This window comes from Erithacus rubecula (assembly GCF_903797595.1).
Source record: "Erithacus rubecula genome assembly, chromosome: 15".
NCBI classification, from domain to species: Eukaryota; Metazoa; Chordata; class Aves; order Passeriformes; family Muscicapidae; genus Erithacus; species Erithacus rubecula.
Window position 1 is genome coordinate 1,294,251 of NC_136667.1, and position 23,059 is coordinate 1,317,309.

Consider the following 23,059-nt stretch of genomic DNA (forward strand, 5'->3'; position numbering starts at 1 on the left):
GACACATAATAATAAATCAGGAATTGCTCCTAATGCCAGTGCTAATACTTCACAAACGCCACCAGGGCTTCTGGAAAGGTTAAACGTGGCACTACAGAGGCTCAGCTCAGATCTCCTAATTGCATCCTACCTTTTAAAGAGAACAGTGCAAGCCACACACAGAGTGGGAGCCAGGAGCCTGCTGGCAATCCAGTAATTTAGAGCATGATTGCCCCGTGTGTACAAACTCAAGTAACTGGAAACTTCCATGGAAAGACACGATTTCCTTCTCCCCCGACACCTGCAGAGCATCACAGCCAGTGGGGAAGATTAAACCAGTTCAGTTCACTCATCTGATGGAAAACCAGTGCTTGGGGGGAGGTTTTAAATCAGTTTTCAGTTGTTTCATGTTTTGCATGAGTGCTAAATATAATGCAATAGAGGAAAGAGAGGGATGGGAGGAACTGGTGACAGGACTGCATCTCTTTCTATCAGTTCAATTGGAGGAGTTATAAAACATCCCTTCATGCATAGATTTATAGCTACAAAAGACAAAATTCAGCATTTTAAAGTAGTGTTTCTACAATGGCAGGACTACTGCTACAACATACTGGCTTCACTTTAATATAAATACTTTTAAAAAGCCTTAGATAAGTAAACATAAAATTGTTCACTGAACAGTGGTGAAAATTGATCAAAGACTCCATAAGTCCCAGAAAAGAGTTCCCAAAATAGGCTGGAATGTTGGCACTCAGTCAGAGACACCTATTTCTGTTTTATAAACATACATAATATAAAACCAGATCTTAAATAAGAAGTTATTATCTCCCTGCTTTGAATGATTTATAGCAGCTTATCTGGGCTGGCCCTTGGGCTGCTGCACTGCACTGAATCATAAATGTAGACTCATTTTTAAAGGACAGTTTGATGCTACTTCCTAAAAGGTAAGAAAAAGGAGGAGAACTTTTAAGGTCTCCTTTACCACACTGAGTATAAATTGCTCTGGGAACTTGTGAAGTCCCCAGAAAACACAGGAGCAGTTTAAAGCTGTGAGACTCTCCCAGCCATGAAGAGATTTCCTGCATTAGCAGGAAGGGATTGTAGAACAATAAAGGGAAGCAGAGGGAAGCTTGGTCTGCTCAGAAGAGCCCTGAGGGATGGATGGATGGATGATGGATGGATGATGGATGGATGGATGGATGGATGGATGGATGGATGGATGGATGGATGGAGGGATGGATGGATGGATGGATGGATGGATGGATGGATGGATGGATGGTGGATGGATGGATGATGGATGGATGGATGGATGGATGGATGGATGGATGGATGGATGGATGGATGGATGGATGGATGATGGATGGATGGATGATGGATGGAGGGATGGATGGATGGATGGATGGATGGATGATGGATGGATGGATGGATGGATGGATGGATGGATGGATGGATGGATGGATGGATGGATGGATGGATGGATGGATGGATGGATGGATGGATGGATGATGGATGGATGGATGGATGGATGGATGGATGGATGGATGGATGGAGGGATGGATGGATGGATGGATGGATGGATGGATGGATGGATGGATGGATGGATGGATGGATGGATGGATGGATGGATGGATGGATGGATGGATGGATGGATGGATGGAGGGATGGATGGATGGATGATGGATGGATGGATGGATGGATGGATGGATGGATGGATGGATGGATGGATGGATGGATGGATGGATGGATGGATGGATGATGGATGGATGGATGGATGGATGATGGATGGATGGAGGATGGAGGATGGATGGATGGATGGATGGATGGATGGATGGATGGATGGATGGATGGATGGATGGATGGATGGATGGATGGAGGGGTGGATGGATGGATGATGGATGGATGGATGGATGGATGGATGGATGGATGGATGGATGGAGGGATGGATGGATGGATGGATGATGGATGGAGGGATGGAGGGATGGAGGGATGGATGGATGGATGGATGGATGGATGGAGGGATGGATGGATGGATGGATGGATGGATGGATGGATGGATGGAGGGGTGGATGGATGGATGATGGATGGATGGATGGATGGATGGATGGATGGAGGGATGGATGGATGGATGGATGATGGATGGAGGGATGGATGATGGATGGATGATGGATGGATGGAGGGATGGATGGAGGATGGATGGATGGATGATGGATGGATGGAGGGATGGATGGATGGATGATGGATGGATGGATGGATGATGGATGGATGGATGGATGATGGATGGATGATGGATGGATGATGGATGGATGATGGATGGATGATGGATGGAGGGATGGATGGAGGGATGGATGGATGATGGATGGATGATGGATGGATGATGGATGGAGGGATGGATGGAGGGATGGATGGAGGGATGGATGATGGATGGATGATGGATGGATGGAGGGATGGATGGAACCCAACTTCCCCTGTGCCATGGAGAAGGGAGCTCTGGGAAACTCCCTGAATTCCCTGGCTTGGATCCATCTGGATTTTCCTTTCAAACCAGCGCAAACCAACCTCTGAAGGCAGCCAGAGCTGCTGCATGGTTTTGATGCCACATTCATTGGGGAACTTTTATTCCTCAATTAACACTGACCCTCGTTCATCCAGAGGGGTAAAACATGAACTGGCTGCAGTTACACCACAGTAATGAGAGCACTGAAACCCAAATTTATCTGTCAATACATCATAAAATCTAATGGGCATAGAAAGGCATTCAATAGATGGAAATTCCCTGGCAGCTGTTATGTAATATCCCCAAAGCACAGAAACACTAAAGCTGTTTAGGTGCCAGCTATTGTGCTACACTTTTCTCAACTAATTTATCCTCCATGGTCTTATTGCTACTATCCATTAATGGCACTAGTCTTGTTTAGTTGTATTTTTAATCTTCTCTTTTAAAAATTTCTCTTGTTGTTTGGTTGGGTGTTTTTTAAATTATTCCCCTATTTTTTGAACTCCAGTAATTTGTGAAGCAGCTGCATTGGTCATGAACTACTTGCATTTTATTATACCTACAATGACTTTTAAACAGAAAGAATCTGCTCATGGGAACACTAATCCTTCCATTATGGAAATAATTAAGCTTTTTTATTTGCAAGATGAAAATCTTTAGGGAACATATGAAAACTAGCAAAGAGCATTTTTTTTTTTTCTTTTTAAGAGAAAAAAATGATGATATAAACAGACCTGCTAGTGTCTGTTAAACTGTGGCATATGGAAAGGCACACAAACTCTCAGAGAAATGTTTCTCAGTAATTCTTCCACTTGGCTCAGGAAAAAAGGATATTTTACAGAACTTTCTGTACAAAAACACAGCAGCACTCTCTCGTGAGATGTTTTCCAAGTCTTCTCAATAGTAATCTGCTCCTGTTCTTTTATGGTAAATGTTAACCTAAATATTGTTATCCTTACTTTTCTATAATTATCTTTGGACTTTTCTTGTTTGCAAAACATTCTCTTCCTCGGTAAACAAAGCTACTTATATTAAATTTTTACTTATTTTTTAGGGTTTTTTTTTGCAGTGGAGCATTTTTCATGGGGCAGCTCCTGCTCCTGACCCTCCTGCATTGTTTGGTGCTATAACCTGCACTACATTGACACATACAGGATCTAGCACATCACACTCCAATGTTTTTGCAAACTTACTGGCACAAAAGTGGTGTCCAATCAGCAGATTTTGGCTGAGAGGAGAGGGAGGAATATGGGAATATCCCTTTGGTGGTGTCTGATGAGGCTGCCATAGGCTGAGGTCACTGAGAACAAAAAACAGCAAACCAAGAGAAACCAGAGTTCCTTTTTACTTCTCCCCAGACCAGTTACTTTCTGTACTTTGGAGAACAAAAAACAGCAAACCAAGAGAAACCAGAGTTCATTTTTTACTCTGCTCCCCAGTCCTGTGCTGCTGGTTGGTGCCACACCTGGTGGAGCTCTGCTGTCCTGGGCATGGCTCAGCCCTTGGGGAAATGTGAATTAATTCCTTTTTCTGCTTTGCACAGCTCTGGCTTCACCTGCTGAGCTGCTTCATCTCACCCCACGAGTTTCCTCCCTTTCACCCCTCCAGTCCTGTCCCCCATCCCATTCTGGGGTTGGTGCCTGTGTGGGGCTGAACTGCTGCTGGCATTATAATTTATATATATATAAATATATCAGGATTATCCAAAAGGAGACAAAAAATGAGACAATTCCAGATAATTCCAGAGGAGATCTTGTGATGAATAAGACCATGCCTAAGGGCTTTGAAAAGATCCCTTGCTAAAGGTTTCTACATAAAGTTTTTTGGGGTCTAGGTTAACTTTTATGGTGGAGAAGGGTTGTACTGGGTCCTATATTCAGAAAAAAAAAAATAGAAATAAAACTTTATTAAGTTACAAAGTTTTCTGTTTCTCATCTATTGATGTTAATAAAATGAGATTTTATTGCAAGTTTGAGAAAGTGGCAATAAAATGTCAGCTAAAATATGATGTTGATAGACATAAAACCAATGTACAATGAGGGGAAAAAAAATCTTAATTTACATCTCCAGTGTTGGGCTCTGACCAAGCTGCATAGAAATATGCTGCTGGAATTATGATAGAAAATTCTACAAAAACATCAGCTCAAAGGCAAACAGAAAGCAATTGAATGTTTAGAAAATGGAAAGAGAGCAAAATTGAAAACGTTATTGTTTTAGGACAGAAATCCATTCTATGCTTTTGAATCCTTTGTGCATTACAGGTTATTCATATAGAAAAAGTCAAATAGTAAATCAGTAGAATAGCAGTAAAAATGTGTGGAGATATTTCCTTACAGCTAAACTTGAGAAGTTTGGTTTTTTTCCCCTGGTGGGCACAAAATCCACCAGGTTTTTATCAAAGCCTCTCAGTCATGAGTGGATGGACTCCAGGAACAGGGAGTTACATTTCAGCATTTCTGGGATGCAAGAACTGGAGTGCATCAAACAAAACCAGCAACTGAGGGGTTCAAAACAAGCAAAAAGAGGGAATTCTTCACTTGGCACTCAATAAAACACAAACTTCAACAATGGAATTGTTGCTTCCAGACTCAGGAAACCTTAAGACAGTGGGAGTTTTAGCACAGATTGGAGGAACAAGTCCCCAAAAAAATCTCTGAAATAGATCCCTGCCTTTGGTGAGGATGGTTAGAAGATGGTAGAGTATCCCTGAATTACTGATAAATATATTCCTCCTCATCCTTGCTATTGGACTTGAAATATACTGAAATATTAATCTGTGGATGTTTCAATGGGGAAGTGTTAAACACCTAAAATGCAAAAGGAAAAAAATCCTTTGGTAAACAGGAGCAGCAGCACTGGAAATTTCATTGACAGTGTTTTCTGACAGCATCACTGATGCATTTCCTTGTCATGGTTAAAAACTAGAGAAGTGCAAAGATTAATTAAAGTAATACAAGCTCTATAAAAAGCTTCACTTAATTTTGGGCTTACCTTTTTTCTGAAGGAGATGAGTGGCAGAGCTCCAGATGGGAGGTTGCTGATGGTGGCAGTTAAGGCTCAATTTTGCCATTGTTCTCCCAAGGGTTTGTTTGTGTTCTCACTGCAGAACGTTCAACATCTCATTTAACACGTGCTTATTAAACGTAATTATTTTCTGTCTGTTTTAGTCAGACTTGTATTCAAATGTTGATTTGGTTGCTATAAATCAAGTTAAACTTCAGCACCCAGCTGAGTTATCAACAAGGAGTAAATGGGATAAGACTCTACAGATACTGACCTAAGAGCTTTTAATGCCTACCCAGGAAAGATTCGCTGCTTCTGCTCTGTATGAGCTGCTGCATTGCAATTCCATTTAAAAATCCATTTACAGGCTGGGAAAACAACAACAACAACAACAACAACAACAAGAACAACCACAACAAAAAAAAAAAAAGAAAACAAAAAATGGGTAGGAAAGGCTTGGCTTCTCCCCTGGCTGGAGCATCTCCCAGTGGGGTTGTGTAATTTCATCAGTCATGCACTGGGACTCAGTTTTTTAACAATGGCCATTAACAGGAGATATCTCCCACAGGAATAAGAATCCCTGCCACACCCAGTTCTAAACAATGGCCCATTAACAGGAGATATCTCCCACAGTGATAAGAATCTCTGCCACACCCAGTTTTAAACAATGGCCCATTAACAGGAGATATCTCTCACAGTGATAAGAATCTCTGGCACACCCAGTTTTAACAATGGCCCATTAACAGGTGATAGCTCCTGGATGAAGGGTGGGTCATGGGAAAGATAAAGATGATTGCCCAGCTGGTTTAAAGGTGGCCCATTAGCAGATAATGTGTGCCAGGAGATCAGGGGCACTGCCCCACCCGGGTCAGCAGATGGGGACAGAATTCACATTTCTGGCCACATCAGCCCAACACACCAGGAGTATCACAGATCTGAGCTGCCATCCCTCCCCTGGGCATATTTCACCACCACTCTGTTTGTATTTCTGGGGGTACTGGGGCTGTACCTGTTCCCAGTGCTGTGATGTTCATTTTCCCTCCATTTCCAACACGTGTGCCATAGCCAAGTTTCTCCCATCCTTGCCACCCATGTCATTCCCATCATCCAGCCAACAAGAAATTCCATAGATATTTAATTTACATACTCTGAAAAAGACAGTCTCTCAATGGCTAAATAAAATAAATAAAATAAAATAAATAAATAAAATCACTGTAATTGTGCCCAAATGTTGAGATAAAATGAGATGTGCCTGCACTATAATAATATGATAATGAAAATAATAATTGATGATGAAAATAATAATAAAAATTATAATAATAAATTTTAAATAATAACAAAAATATGAGGAAGGTTTGCACTGTTGTGACGCTCTATATGAGAATCATTACATGTGCACATGAATGGATTCCCAAATATTTCTCTTGATTCTAAACAAAATTTGAATTCTGAAGATTTTGGAGGTATCTGTACTTGTTAATCACAGGCTGATGCTTTCTTAATGAGCAATTATTGTCCAGCAGCCTCTCTCCCACTCCAGGAGTTTTTTATTCCACCCCTTGCTCAGAAATGTCAGATTAGCATTCATATCCTAACATTGGGATGAGCAGCACAATTTATCTTTTAACTTTTGTGCCCTGCAAACTCCCAAGATAATATTTTTAAATGATTGCAAGCCTGAGCAGCTATTTCAGGAAAGAGAGAAGACAGTATTTCCACAGCACTTTGTGAGAGAAAGGTATTAAAGCCCTTTTAATCTTGCCATAAAAAAGGTCTAAAGTAATATCAGTGTCACAATTTTAAGGATTATACATTGCTATCATGGGCTTGTCTGAAAATTCTGGAATTGCTTCTTTTAGCTAAATAAATGTGGTGGAATTACAATAGAAGTTCAGCCCAGGTATTGAGGTTTTAAATGGCTGAGAATGAGTTTGGGGAAAAAAAAAAAATGCAACTGCCTTTGTTGCTCAAGAATCTGTGAATTTATTACTTTGCACTTAGGAATATTGCAGACTACTCAGATAAATTAATAATTTGATAATTAAAGAAAAGATAAATATACTCCCTAACATTTATAAATTTGATTTAAGGAAAAGAAATAGCAAATGAAAGCAGAGAGTTTATTTTTCCCTGTTAAAATCATAAATGAAAATATTTTTCTGGAAAAATTCTGCATTTGGACTGAAAATATTACTTTTTTAACATAATTACTGCAAAAGCTCTTAAACAGCAATTAAAAAATAAAAATCAGATTGAAAATGGGATTTTGATTGGGTTTAAGGGGAATTGATAAACTATTCAATTCCTGAGAGTGACAAAATCATTGGTTTGTAATTCCAATCTCCTTTGCTTTTTGCTTATCTGAACTGGATAGACTGGAATACTTTTTAAATGTATTGAGCTGCCTTTTTATCAAAGTCTGTGGGAAGTCACTATATTTATTTTCTGATATAATTCAAAATAGGAGGCTAAATTTTCAAAAATTATAGGTTTGATTCTTAGTTTCTTTCCCCCCCTCAAGCTTGTTTTAATCAGTTTTAATCTATTTGATTGATAGAATAACTTATGGTTTTAAGAAGGAATTCAGCCTCTTAGTATAGTTTTTTATAAACACATTTATCTGTAGAAACAAAAAGTATTTTAATTCTTATCAAGAAAATGAACTGGAGTGGAAAAAAGAAAACCAGGTAACTAAAGGCCTGAGGTTCAATAAAATTAGTATTTTTGAAAGAGCCACAAAATTAGAAAAGGTTAATGCTGTGCTTATGGATTCAATTAAAATGAATGTTTATATAAATAGAAGATGGAAGGAGGGAATGCAGCATCCCAGAGATCCAGAGGGATGCAGAGAGCAGGAATAATTCTCATTTATTCTGAAAATCCCAGGCAGTGAGAAAGGGCCACTTTTCTGCTTTAACCTGTGCACTTGAAAATTGCTTCATTCTGTATGAAGGGATAAAGTTAAGGAGCTGAGGATGTGAAAATGTAACCTTCACAAAATTTTATTTTGATAAACACCTCAGTTCATCTTTCTATGGCAGACTGATAAGGAAAATTAACATAGTTCAGCAGAGTGCAGGTCAGTGAATGTGTCCATGCAGGGGAAAAAATGGAACAGAGTTTGTTCACAAAGGCTCTGCTTTCCCAAGGCAAGTGGGAAGAATAGAAATAATAATAAAAAATTCTGAGTCTGAGAATTTCATTAGGAAAAAAAGGCTCCATTTCTCTGAAAAACACCTAGGTAAAGAAAAAGCATCAAAACTTCAATATTAATAGCAAATGAACAGGAGGGATCGTGGCCAGAAGAAAATGCAACAGTAACTTGGATTTAGGATGGAGAGTTTCCAGAAGGAAGTTAATAATTGCATTAATATTGGAACAGTAAATTCAATTTCAGGCATTCTGAAGTAGAAATGAATTTATGTTACATTTAATATTAATAAAAGCAATGGGCAAGGAAGAGGACAAACAAAACTACAAAAGAAAATATTGAGAACATTTTAGCTCCTTAGCTGAATGGGGCAGACTTTAGGTCACAGAGAAAAGGAAGAGTCTGTCCAGTGACAATAAAAAATATTGGAATTCAGGGCATTTTCCAGAAAAAAATCCCACATTAGTCTCAGCAGAGAGAGAATTTAATTTGTTTATTTCCCAGCATACAGCAGGAAAATGTTCAATGGCAAAGGAAATCTGTTCGTAAAAATCTCCAATTTCTGCCATGCAGCCAAAGCCTGAACTCCACATTGTCTGAGAAAGTTCTCAATTCCACAACTTCAGATTTTTTCCAGGTTTTTCTGTCCTCTCACACACAAAGGAGGAATATCAAATACAACATTTTTTTTTTATCAGGACTGGAGTATCTTTTGAAATACATTTATAGGAATTTAAATAGTTCTGAGGGAAGCTAATCTGTGTTTCCTAATTAAAAATAGTGGCCAAATTCTGCTGGCTGGTGGAATTCCACTGGAATTCCTTGGTACTTCAGGAATCTTACCCAGATTTTTTGTGTGGAAGATGAGATTTTGATCAAACCTTGCAAAGCAGTCATAAAAAACCCTCCTATCATGTCTCTCTTCAACTTTCATACCACTGAGAAACTCAGAGAAACAAAAATCCACAAACACTCCCACTCCAAAAGAGAAAAAAACCCAACAAAACAAAAAAACAAAAAAAACCCCAAAAAAACCCAAAATCAACTACAACCAAAAAAAAACCCTCTGGAGGATTTACAACTGTGCTTATGTTGGGGAATTTCTGGAGATGGTACAGACAGATTAAAAAATGCAATTAATGCCATGAAGGTGCACTCACATTTCAGCTGGCATTTTCATCCATGATTTATGCTTTGCCTACTACTCAGATGCTGGATCAGTCAAACTATCTTAGCCTGAAGCATCAAAAAGTGAAAATGCTGTATGTCCTCTGGCTTGGAGCTTTCCCTGGGGTGACTTTGAAAGTGTTTTCTGCACTTGGAAAAAAAAAGTAAAAGGTGGAAAAAAGTAGTTTATATAAAGATAGATTAAAAAAAAAGAACACAAACCAGCAGCATTTTAATCTTTGCAAATATTGTGCAAACTTTTATTGAAAGTATCATATTTGAAAAAAAAGGCCCTTGAACTCAGAGTTGAGGTAAGCAGCAGTTTTATCTCTAAACATGAACACAAGTCTCTTGTGGTAGGATTGTTAAAATGCCATGGTTTTGATCTTGTTTGACTGTTTTTTCAGACTTTAGGGTATTGATTTGAAAACAGAAGGAAAACCAGCTTATATTTGGTAGGGAAATGTATTGATCAAAGTCTGAGACCAACAAACCTCAGCTTGACCTGCTGAAATTACCAAAAAAGCTGAAATTACCAAAAAAGATAAAGGATACAGAGAAAAGATAAAACAAGATGCAGAGAGAAAAGATGGGAAAATCCATATTAGCAAAAAAACATTTTTCAGGTCCTTCTGGGAATAAAGTTTTCTAAAATTCCACAGTGCAAAGCAGCAGTGAGAACATTTATTGGGGTTAGAGGAGACAAAGATTTCATCCTCCCAAGGCACTGCCCCTTAGCAGAGCCTGCAGTGAAAGCCCTGCACGTTCCAGGGAAAAAGAAAAACTCTTTTGACATGGGGAGGATTCTACCAACACTCATCCAAGCCAAAAATCCCACTCATTGCATCAAGAGAGTGGGAAATATCCACATTTATTGCTGGGAGGAATGCTGTGCTCTTCTGCAGGTCCAAAGGCCATCAAGGTTCTGTGGAGAAGATCTTGAACCAGAAACTGTTCCCAATTAGATCAAAGCTAAAAACAGCAGAAAAAAAAAGGGGGAAAGAGGGAAAAAAAATAAAAAACAAACCCTGAAGCAACGGACAACACACCACAGAACTGCTAGAAGCATCAAGTAAAAATCTCTTTTTTTTACACAAACTCTCCAAGAGCCTGGGTCCATACAGCAAAAATGGATAAAATGCAATTTTGGGGTGAAGATAAGTTACAGTCTGTTGGTATAAAAGGCTTTTAAAACATCTACAACAGTAAAAAAAAAATGCAGAGGGAAGAATTCTGCAGTACTGTCCCAAAATGCAGTAAAGTCTTATGAGCAAACAAGGAAGAGATCTTTGTTACCAGATGAGTTATTTCCACTCGTTTTTCTGGGTGTAAGTTAATTAGAACGAGGAGTTTCTTAATGAATTTAAAGATTGACTATGCAGGAGTGAGATTGTTTCAGACTTTTATCAAATGCAGATTTTGCTGCTTCCTCATCTCTTTGGGGATTTGGAAATTTTCAACCAGGCTGAAATTTCTTCAGAAGTCTTTAAGTGTGTTTTGGTAACATTATTAATAGAGTGTCTCTAATTACTGCTTTCAGTGTAATTATGGAGACGTGTTTTTATCAATTATGAATTTGATACAAATATAAATTTGTGGTTTTGGTGTAAGCTTCACCTCCAGCTCTTATCTAAAGCATTATTATTTCTTATCCCCAGAGGCAAAATAACTTCCCTGTGACACTTGGCACTTTTCTGGGAAAGCCACCATCAAATCACCTAAAGCAGTTGTTTATTTGCAGCCTGAGTTCCACCCTGCAAGAATTGTCAAGCCTGTGATTGTTTATTCTGTTTTACAAAGAGAAGGCTGAGTGGAAATGCTCATGAGTCTTGATGAATTTTCTTTTGTCATGATAAAGGGAAATTCTACCCTTTCCATGCACAAAAGAAAAAAAAAATATTTGTTTGGTTTTGTTTGTTTGTTTGGGGGCTTTGTTTGGTTTTTTGTTTTGTTCGGTTTGGGGTGTTTTTTGTTGGTTTGTTTAGTTGTTTTTGTTTGGGTTTTTTTTTCATTTCAGCTTAGATAAAAATAGAGGGGAGTAAGCACATTCCTGTCAAATGAATCCATATAGTAGTCTCCATTACAACCATCACTAAGGGACTCTAAACCTTAATTTCTAGAGAAATTAGGAAAGAAAACAGAAAAAATATTAAGATATTTACCCTCAAATTCTCTGTATTTCTATCGATATATATGTCACCAGTGAAGACAAATTCACAGTAGGCAGCTGGGTAGAAAATAATGATCACTGAAATATCAACTGCTCACTTGGATTGTGCAGATCCTGTTATTTCAAATCAGTTGAGCAATTTTGCACATGCACTGATAATAATTTACATTTGTGCAAACATGCAGGACCTTCCCTCCCAAGTCATGCACTAAATGCAAGACAATGGCAAAAGGAAGGATTTAATGGAGTGTTTGAAGGAAATCCTGACTTCTCTGTTAGCTGTGTAACTACAGTATTGCTCTCAGGATTATCTGAGATCTGAGCAAATATGACACAAGAAGTTCTGCAATCATTTCTCCCCAGCACTATTTACCCAATTTTAAGGCTCAGTTTTCATCGTTTGGCTGAGCAGCTTCAATGGAACAGTCACATCCTTGGAAATGCCTGCATTATCTTCTCTCCAAAAGTCATCACCTATCAAACAAGCTGAATTCATGATTTCTATCAATCCTGAATAACAATTTCAAAACAAACCCCATTGATCTGAGCCCTCTCCATGGTGACTTAAATCAGGGATTTTCCTTTGTAATCATGGGCAAGGTTCTGTAGAAGTTCTGTGGATAATCATCCATTAATGGTGGTTTTCCTTTGCATGGAAAGGAAACAGGCTGGAATAGCAACACAGGGATGGTGGGGGTCTTTGTTTGGTTGGTTTTGGGTTTTTTAAAATATATATAAAAGCTAGAAGTATTCCAAAATACACAGCTGGAGAAATCACATCAAAAGAAATGCCTGGAGATGAGCCTGCTTGTCCCATTTCCATATATATCAATATTTAAATTGATATCATTGTGAAATTTGGAACTCTGACTGGTAAATTTGGGGTTTCTTTCCTTCATATGTAAATCATAACAGTCTCCCCTCTGGTCTGAAGAAAATCTAATGCTTTGCAAAATCACATTTAGCCCAATCCCCATATCAATTGTTATGATCTATAAAAACAAGAATACCTCCTTACCTTTTGGAAGAGTTTAATTAGGAGGAAATGTTACATTTTAAAAAGATAATATATAATTAATAACTTCAGCAAAGATGGACAAAGAAGAAATTGCAGGCTTTGTACGTCCTTAAAAGCATTTAATGCTCTATTCATTTAGAATTAACAATCAAACTGTGTAGTAATAAGAGTTAGAAAAGCTCAAATTATATCCCTGACTGTAGTTTTGTTCTCTCATTCTTCAATGAAAAATTGTTCTACTGGCTGTCTCTGCCTTTTGCTGCCTGAATTATATTTTTAATTAAGAGCTGCACTGTCATGCCTAAGAAATTTGATTGTCAAGAATTCTTTTCTAAGCATGTTGACAAAGAACGAGTTATTAATACACAGAAAAATAAAATAAAATAAATCTGAAATTTAGGAAAGTATTTAGAGGGAAAAAATGAACAAAGAATTCTTTTCCCTTTAACAAACATTCCAAAAGTTCAGATTTTAGATTTAGAAAAGATTCTGTAGAACCACAAGGTGTCTTTTGTGCTGCCAGCACATGACAGAAGCACATTCCCAGTGAGGACAAAACCAGGAATTCTGTTGATTTCTCAGCTTTCCTGTGTGACAGACCTTGTACATCATTGTGGCAATGCCTCAGCAACAATTCTCCTGGTTTTTGAGCTAATTTGCTAGAGGAATAAATATGCAAGCAGAGTTCCTTCACAGTGTTCTGAACAAAGACCCTGAAGGTGTTTGTTCTTGGTATGGGTTGAAAGAATATTACCAGGAAAAATAAATGAAACAGAGAAATTATGGTTGAGCCTGGTGTTGTTTTTTTTTTTTTTTAAAGTGACATCCAGGTTGTGCAGGCTTAAAAAGAGCAATCCTGCTTCTCTCACCTGTGATCCAAGGATGGATAGAACTGAGGGATCAGCTGGAAAATAACCTGTGTCTGCTACTGCCACACAGCCAGGCTGAAATCCTGCAGGAAAATTCCTCCTGGTTCCTTATGGATGCAAAGTTCAAGGCAAACTTAGCCAAAAAAATTTATGACTTGATAAGTTTAAAAAAGATTGGATTTCTTCATAAAAATCAGTAGCTCTGTGGTGATGGGTTTTCCCCCCAGAGCCTGGAATTTTTTTTCTGTTCAAATTCAGAGCATTGATTTAAACACATAAAATTGAAGTTTTCTGAAATTAGCAAAAGCTTTTGTCCTCGGTGTCTTTGGTTTTTACTGTCTTATCTGTGAAATGCTCCATCTCCAAGGAGCAGGAGGAGAGGGTATAAATCAAATGGAAGTTTGAGAGGCACTGGGCATTGTATTGATGAGAGGCACTCACAGACAATGCAGTGATGAACAGCTCCTTCCCCAGACCAAAGCCCTGGGGGATCCAGCAAGCCAGGCAGACAAACAGCAATTAACAGTAAGAATTAAATGAAATATTGAACCTCTGCTCATTGGGTGAATTACATTATCTTGGTGTCCAAGGCAAAGCCCAGGTTTGGAGTTAAAAATGTGAGTAATGCACAAGGAAAGAATCCACTCACACAAGAGACCCAAACAAGGTTCTGCTGGAAACATTCATTTTGCTGTGTAATAACTTTTAAGTGTATGTCTTTACCACCTCTAATTATGTATTGCCTCTTTTTTCTTTTTTATTTTTTTCTGGGCATATTTAATCTAAAGTTACAACTACCTTCAGTAATCACACATAATTTTTGGTCTGGAATTTATCAGTGCCCAGTTGCTGTTCAACAACTGAGATTATCTCATATTTGTTTCATTCATATTCTCCCTCAGAACAACACCAGCAGTAAACAATTCCTGCTTAATTACCCAAAAATTACCCAAAATGTGTTTGCACTGCAAATAGTTCCCTCTGCACTGCCATTTTTCCTTTGCTGACACCAGATCTGAGCAGGGAGCAGCAGAATAAAAATCCAATTGAGGTAGTTTTGTGTGCTTGTCTTCCTCAACATTTCAGCTCAAGTGTTTATTCGTAGATAAAATAAAATATAGCTATAATTTTATCTTCTCTGACAAGCATAAAGATTTTAATCATAACATTAGATAATATTATGAAAGCATAGGAGGAATCTTTTTTAATTAATGGCCCTAAAGTGCAGCTCATTCTTCTTTTGCACATCCCAGGCAAAGCTTGTCATGTCAGCATGGAACAAAACCTCACCTGGAGTTACCCAGCTAATCCATGCAGTGTCTGACAACACTTTTTCCTTTAGTCCCTACAAGTTATAAACTGCTTACATTAAGTGAAACTGTATTTCACAATGAGATAAATAAACAGAAGGAGTGGTGGATGGCTAATTCACACAAACCCAATTCAAGCAAAGCTCCTGGCACTGTTAACCTCAAACTGCAGCCCAGGACAGAGGCAGGAATTGCAGAGAGGTTTGCAAGTGATGCTGCAGCCACAGGCCACTGGGAAATTGTCATCCTCATGAGGAACAGCTGCTGCAAATATGGAACATTTCACTATAGCTGCAAAGTCAGATATTGATCCTGCTTAGTCAGCACGACAATTAAAATATTCACCAATAAAACCACAGGAGGATAAATAAAACTGATTCTAAAGCTGGAAGGAAATTTTGCATTAAGGAAAAATTCCAAATAATGTCCTTGGAGGGGTGAAATTTAAGTTACAGGAAACAGATGTATCAGAAAAAGAGTTTGGCTTTGTTTTTTGATTATAAAACATATACTGGCATGTTTCAGGAACTTCAAATAATTATTGACATCTTCGACACTTGCTGGTTTTTTAGTATTTGAAATTTATACATTGAAATAACTGCAAATTTTTATCCACAGTAATTGTTATACAAACTCACTAACTAATCTGCTGCTGACCAAAATCCAGTTTAATCCATCCATGGATAATTTGTGGACCCTCCATGAAAAGGAGGAGCCTTGACAGTCCCAGGTGAGCTCCTGCACATGAGGAGGAGTAAAGATGGAACTAACAGCAAGTACAATAGTGATCCTAAAAATGTGGAAGGGGAAAAGAAGATTTAAGTTCTGCAGAACCAAATGGATGGATCTTAGATGGAGACATTCCTATATAAAATTTGAAGATGGTTTGCTGCCATGAATTTAAGTAGTGTGGCTTTATGGTGGAAATTAGTTAAAATTCATGTCATGAAAATGTCAGATTATAAACACTCCACACCAGCAAATCTTGTCACTGCCTGCTTTTCCTCCATCTGATGCAAAGCCTTAAAAATATGGATATGCTGAAATGCACAGACATGTCTTAAAACCTACAGAGAACTTCCCACCCAACAAGGGTCCCAGAGGAGGAAAAACCTTGGCAGGTTTTCTTAATCTGGATGTTTCTGTGTGAACCCAGTTAATTCACAAAGAAAGATCTCACACAGCACATGTAACCCACCTGCACTCCAAACATCTCCCCAGAAAGAGGTGCCTCAGAACTGCTTTGGAAGTAACAATTTTAAGACACTTTGGGTTTTTTTGTTTTTTTACATATAAGAACACAGGACAGCAAACAATCTCTAGTAAATACTATTTGGAGATTTATTAAATATAATGAATGAGCTGCTCAAGAATTGCTTTTTGTCTCCCAGCTGAGCTGAAATGTAGTGATTCTTTTTTGCTTCTGCTTTTTGGTGAAGAGCAGCAAAGCAATTAATACTGTGAGGAGCAGAAATAAGAAAAGCTGGTCTTTGTGAGTTCATGCATCACTCCTGATTTATTCTGCTCCCTCATATTCACAACCCATCCCTGTGTAATTCCTCACACTCCAGCAGCCTGGTTCCCTCTCTCTTCTTTTTCCTGAGCTCCCATCCATTCCACATGTACAAACAATTTCTTTTTATCCTGCTGAGTGGCATCTGCTGTGGTTTGGTGTGCAGTTGACACAGTCTGTTCTGCTGATTGTTCTGCATGGCTCAGCAGAGGCAGCACCTCCAGACCCAAGGCCAGGAGAATAAATAACCCAGAATCAGCTCCAGCCTGAGCCAGAGCTCCCCAGAGCTGTGTCTTGCCTGGAATTGCCAACAAACATCCAAGTTCATGGGTTAAAAGGGATGAGGAACAAGTAATAGTGGTCAGGAATCTCTGGAAAGGGTTTTATTATATGTAGAAAAATCAAGAAAAAAATCCTAGACAGCAGACCTATAGTGACTGATTCACAGTAACATAAACCCACTCAGGCACGTGCTAAAAGAGAATGAAAAGGAAAACACTTCTTGGCATATTTTTCCTCCTGTATTCATTTTCTTCATGATTCTCCACACTCCCAAATCAGTAAGTGGAAAGCAAACTCCCCCTCCTGCTTCCATCTCAAGGCTCCTTTCAGATAAGTATTTGAATTTAACCTTCATTCCCTTCCGCTGTGATACTCACTTGAGTCACACAAGTAGGACTCAAGTACATGCTGTAAGGTACATTTCTGAGTAAAATGTGTCATTCTCTAAGCCAGGATGACATTTTCAGTGGTTCCCTGGGTTGATACTTTGGTCAGAGAGTAGAAACCTTGAAGCCCAATAAAATAAAATATCAGCCCCGAAATAAAAGCAATGAAATTTTAAATCAGAACATTTCCCATTGACTTCTAGGTAGTTCAATGTTTACAAATTCACATTGAGTTGTGTTTTCAGAGAGAATTACTGAGATAATCCATTTTTCTTCATGCTTATATTCTTGACAGGGCTTTTCAAGTAAAGTTACAATCAAATCCAATACACTACCTACCTTATAAAAACCACTTATTTTCCACATTTTCAGAACTAGGAATTCTGTCTGAATACCAGATGCAAAATCAGTAGAAATACCTCTTTAATGATTGCCAATTGAGATGTGTTCAAAGTGGTTTCAATCTCTCATCTGCAGCCTGGCTGCTCATTCTGTTTGATACTAGCACTGCATGACTAAAATTTACAGCAGTTTGCTATTTCGTGGGATTCTAGCAGCATTTTATTACTCTTGAACCCTATCAGAATTAACACCCACTTGTGCTATTAAACTTCAGAGATAGAAACATTATCTTGCCTTAAAGTCAGTGAGAATTAAATAATGCACAAACAAACCACCTGCCATTTGAATAGTGGAACAACATTTGAATATTTTCTTGCTGGTGAGCAGAGCTGGAAGGACTGTGCTTGGGTTAAAGCATTTTGGGACATTCAGGGGGTGACAAGGACTAACTTTCTTGCCAGTGTTGTCTCACTGACTGGGGCAGGACAGAGAGGTGGAAATTTCCCCAGAGCAGCTGTGGCTGCCCCTGGATCCCTGAAGTGCCCAAAGCCAGGTTGGACATTGGGCTGGAGCACCCTGGGGTGGTGAAAGGTCCCTGGCATGGTAGGAAGAGTGGAATGAGATGGTTTTTAGGTTCCTTCCAACCCAAACCATCCCAGGATTCAACAAAAGTTATTTTCTCCTGAATACAAGACACACTTTCCCATTCTACTCTAGAGCAGCCAAAATCAGGTGCCAGGCCCCAGCTGTGCCAGGCACATCCAGAGCAGCAGGACATTCCAGCAGGACATTCCAGCAGGACATTGCAGCAGGACATTGCAGCAGGACATTCCCAGCAGGACATTCCCAGCAGGACATTCCCAGCAGGACATTCCAGCAGGACATTCCCACCAGGACATTCCCACCAGGACATTCCAGCAGGACATTCCAGCAGAACATTCCCACCAGGACATTTCCACCAGGACATTTCCACCAGGACATTCCCAGCAGGCCATTCCCAGCAGGACATTCCAGCAGGACATTCCAGCAGGACATTCCCAGCAGAACATTCCCAGCAGGACATTCCAGCAGGACATTCCCAGCAGGACATTCCAGCAGGACATTCCAGCAGGACATTCCCAGCAGGACATTCCAGCAGGACATTCCAGCAGGACATTCCAGCAGGACATTCCCAGCAGAACATTCCCAGCTGGACATTCCCACCAGGACATTCCAGCAGGACATTCCCAGCAGAACATTCCCAGCAGGACATTCCAGCAGGACATTCCCAGCAGGACATTCCAGCAGGACAGGGCTGGAGGGTGGCACCAGCCAGGGCAGGAATCTCCCAGCAGATTTTTCTCCTGCTTTGCTTTCCCACCTCACTGCCAGGATGCTGCTGGGAGCCAAGAAAGCAGCCCCTTGTCAGGACAAGGAATTAAACCAAACTAAACACCTGCAGGGTGTGTGAGAGCTGTGAGTGCCTGTGATGTTTGGCACAAAGCATGTTTTCAAAGAGGTGTTGCCTTCTTGGCCCAATGACTCTTTTCTATTTTGTTTTGCACCAACTACCCCATATATTTGCAGTGTTTCTTTAAATAAAGTTCTTTTTCTGCTTCTCCATTACACAAAGAACTTTGTTGCATTATCCTTTGTGCCTCTCCTGTAGCCAAAATGCAACACCTCATCTGCCCGGGGATATCACAACAGAAGTGATCACATATGTGTTCCTCCAAAATGCTTTGTGAGAGAGGCTCATTACAGAGAAACCAAATCACTACCAAGGCCTCCTGTCCCTTACATCTGCTATCTGTAATGGGAAGAAAAGCTCCTCTAAAGATTAACAAATGCTTTCAAACAATAAGGTTCCAAAATACTTATATGAGCAGCTTTATCACATATTTTAACAAATGGGAAAACTGTAAGACATCATTTCACAAGGCTGTGTAAATGTAGCAATCTTTGTAGAACATTTACCCTAAAGTGCCTCTGCTAAGGATGCACAGCAAGAGAGAACCAGGAATAAAAAGAAGCACAAAATCACCACATCAAAGAAAAATTTTGTGTTAGTCCCCACCAAATTGCAATTTCTGGAAAAAATTGGAAGCAGCAAACTGAAATTATTAATTTTGGTTCAAAAAAGTTTACTGGAAGAAAAAAAAAACCAGTGGTTTGGAACTGCTCAAGCACCCAAATTATCTGGGTTTTTCCTATTAGGAACTGTTCATTTCCTTTAATTGGTAATGTCCTCCAAAATAAGTAGTAACTGATATTCTAAAATTGTATGAGCTAAATTCCAAAACCTGTGGAGGGAAGGCACATACAGAGTATTACCATGGAAGTCAACTGGGACCTGAGTTCTGTGAACAAACATTCAGCAAATCATTTCTAAATGATTTCCATCTCCAGTGGAAGGCTGTTTCCCAAACCAGCACTCCTCATTTCATTACATTTTACTGACACTGCCAGAATTCTCCTTTTCTGAAACAAAAACTACTCCCTTCAAAGGAATGGAGGAGGACAAACAGCAAAGAATTTCCTTTAGGTGAAATTTTTAATGCATGTGCTGTAAAACATTATCTGTACATCAACACTTCAGCATTAATAGTGGAAACATTTTCTTAATCTGACCTTGAAAATACTCCATTTCTTCACAGTTAAAGCAAATTATATTTTGGGAGTTTCTGTATCTTGTGAAAGTTTTTATATCAGCACTTTAAGTAAAATTTAAAGAAAATAAAGACAGGACAAGAGAAAAAACCACCTGAAAATATCTCTCAGTGCTTTGCTAATAACTGTTGTACAGTAAATTAGCTGACTTTTTTTCTGTGCATTTAACAGCTTCTAATCCAATCTGTATCAGTTTTCTCTGTTCTCTAAGGCAGATTGCTGGCTGCTGTAGAAGGGAGTTAATTAGCTATAAATACCAAACTGCACCCAAAGAAAAAGGATCATTATTAACACCCAGTGAACAGCTGGACCATGTGATAAATTGGTTTTGTTTCTAACACTGCTCCTATCTAAACACTCCCTATGCTGAGGAGGATTTTCTCTTTACTGTCCCTGTGGAAACTGAACCAGTTCTGCACAGGAGGGGCCAGGAAGGAAAGAGGGAATGAGCTGCATTTGTGTAAGGATGGATCAAGTTTGGATTAGATTGCATTGGCAATAATTTATTCACTATCAACAATACAAGCACTAATACAGATGAAATAATTTGTGTATGAAATCATCATTAGATTGTGATGGGGCTGGATGAATTTTTACTTATCATCATCATTTAAAAAAATATGATTTTATTTACCTTACTGACTAAATTTAGAACTACTCAAAAATAGTAGAAAAGTGCATGCAGAGAGGAAAACTCTCCTACTTCTTATGTTGAAGAATTTTGAATTAGAAGAGATTGTATGAAAAAGCAAAGCTTGAGAATTAAGTTTTCCAAGAATTCCACACACCAGTCTATCCTTCATTTTCAGAAGTGATTGATCATGTAGAAATCTGATGCTAACCTAAAATTATTAAAATATAAACTGTCCCATCAATAAAAAGTGGAAGCTTAAATCAACATGAAAGAAGTTCTCAGAGTTTTAATTTCCTATGCTCACTGATACCCATCGTGGATGTTTTATGAATGAGATCCAGTTTACACTACTGAAATTGCACTCCAAATCCAGATGTTGTATAAGAAATCACAAGTTATTTAAAAACACACAGAAGTCATAGATCCAATTAATTTCCAGATGTTCTGAGTCATCACCACCTCAGAATTTTTGAAAGATTAATTTAATTCCTATTTGATAAAGTGATTGAGGGCTGGATTTTCCTGGCCTGGGCATTGAAGGGGCAGGGGCTGAGTGGGAGTTGCAGACTGGCTCACCAAACAGGGAGCACATTTTCCATTCTTGCACATTTTCCTTTCTTTCACATTTTCCATTCTTTCACATTTTCCTTTCTTTCACATTTTCCTTTCTTTCAGCTCCAGCTCCTGGCCTGAGCTGGGAAATGGAGCTGCAGGAACCTCTCTGCTGTGGAGCCAAATTTCCCTGACACCCAGTCATAATGTTTGCTGTCCTCAGTGCCAAATTGACTTTGTGCATTTGGCAGAGGCAGTTCTGAATAAAGGGTTGTTAACTTAATTCTAAGCTACAATTTCAGCAGAGGATATAATGATGTACCTGGATTACTCAGGGAATCTGAGCAATTTGGTCACACAGAGCAACCCCCACACACAGAATCACTGACATGCAAAGCAAGGTTTCCCAAATTTACAGGAAAGATCCTGCAAGGCTGTTTCCAGGTGGGGTTAAACCACAAGAAAAATTAAAAGAAAAAGTCATCACATCCACTTGGACTTCAGGTCATAACAATGCCTAAATTTGGGACTTATTCATATGGAACTTTTCTATTTCTTTTGTAGCAGACTGAGCAGTTTCAAGTTACAGGAATCCTTTTCAATCACAGAAAGCTCCAGTTGCTGGATTTGTTCTTGGCAGAATTTGGTATTAAAAAGTATCCTCCAGTCATATAAATACAAAGGTGAAAATTAGAACCTCTTATGTCTCGTGTCCCTCTGGTATTTGTAATAGGAATGTGAGTATGAGGAGAGAAATTCAGTGTAATAGAGATCTCACTTATTAGTGAAATGCATCAAATAGAAAGGAATTGTCACAAGGAGAATTTTGGCAGAGTTTCTGTTGGCAGAGGAGAGATTCCATCATTGCATTGGCATTCCCAGGATTCACACCCACTGCTCTCCTGTGAGCCACTGAAGGAATTCACCCCTGAGAAAATAAGGTCAAGGTGAAACCACCCAGATGTGGGGAGTCACTGTAATGCCCCACAAAACAACTGAGAGGTCAAACCAAACCAACCAAGACCTGCAAAAATAGCCCCTTGGTTTTGTCCTTCCAGCTATTTTCTATCCTGAAAAAAATTTCCTTTGGGGAGGAAAAAGGAGGAAATACCCCAACACAATCAGTTTTAAGGAATCACATAAAATTTTCAAACCCTTAAACTGTGCTGCTGTAAAGTCAAACACTCTGCAGCAATCCTGAGGATATAGTATTTTTTAAATGTTCTTTTTTTCTAGCACACTCAAGATTGTCATAATGAAGATGCATTTTTTCATATTTTTCATCCCATATTGCTCCCATTATTATATTTTATCAGGATGAAATATTACAACTGTAGGACATGGCATTTATTTTCCTTTATCAACATAAACACTTTTCTAGACACTCCAACCTGTACAAAATGCCTATGGAGATGACTAAGTGTGATTACACTCACTCCTGAAATCATTTCAGATACAATTGGAAATGGTAGTTTTCATTCCAGAAGTGAGCTATAAAATTTTCCCTTTCTTAGCTTGGTATTTGATTTTGCAACCTAAC

General features: G+C 38.8%; 1 protein-coding gene across 4 annotated transcripts in view; it reads left to right on the forward strand.

Moving 5' to 3' along the window:
- Positions 1–18,996, forward strand: part of SYTL4 (synaptotagmin like 4) — a 540,572-nt gene extending 521,576 nt beyond the window's left edge. For all 4 annotated transcript variants that reach the window (XM_079319082.1, XM_079319081.1, XM_079319083.1 and 1 more), the window contains one exon: positions 18,985–18,996. The gene's annotated coding sequence lies outside the window, so the exon portion shown is untranslated. The remainder of the gene's footprint in view (positions 1–18,984) is intronic.
- Positions 18,997–23,059: the final 4,063 nt, after the last annotated feature.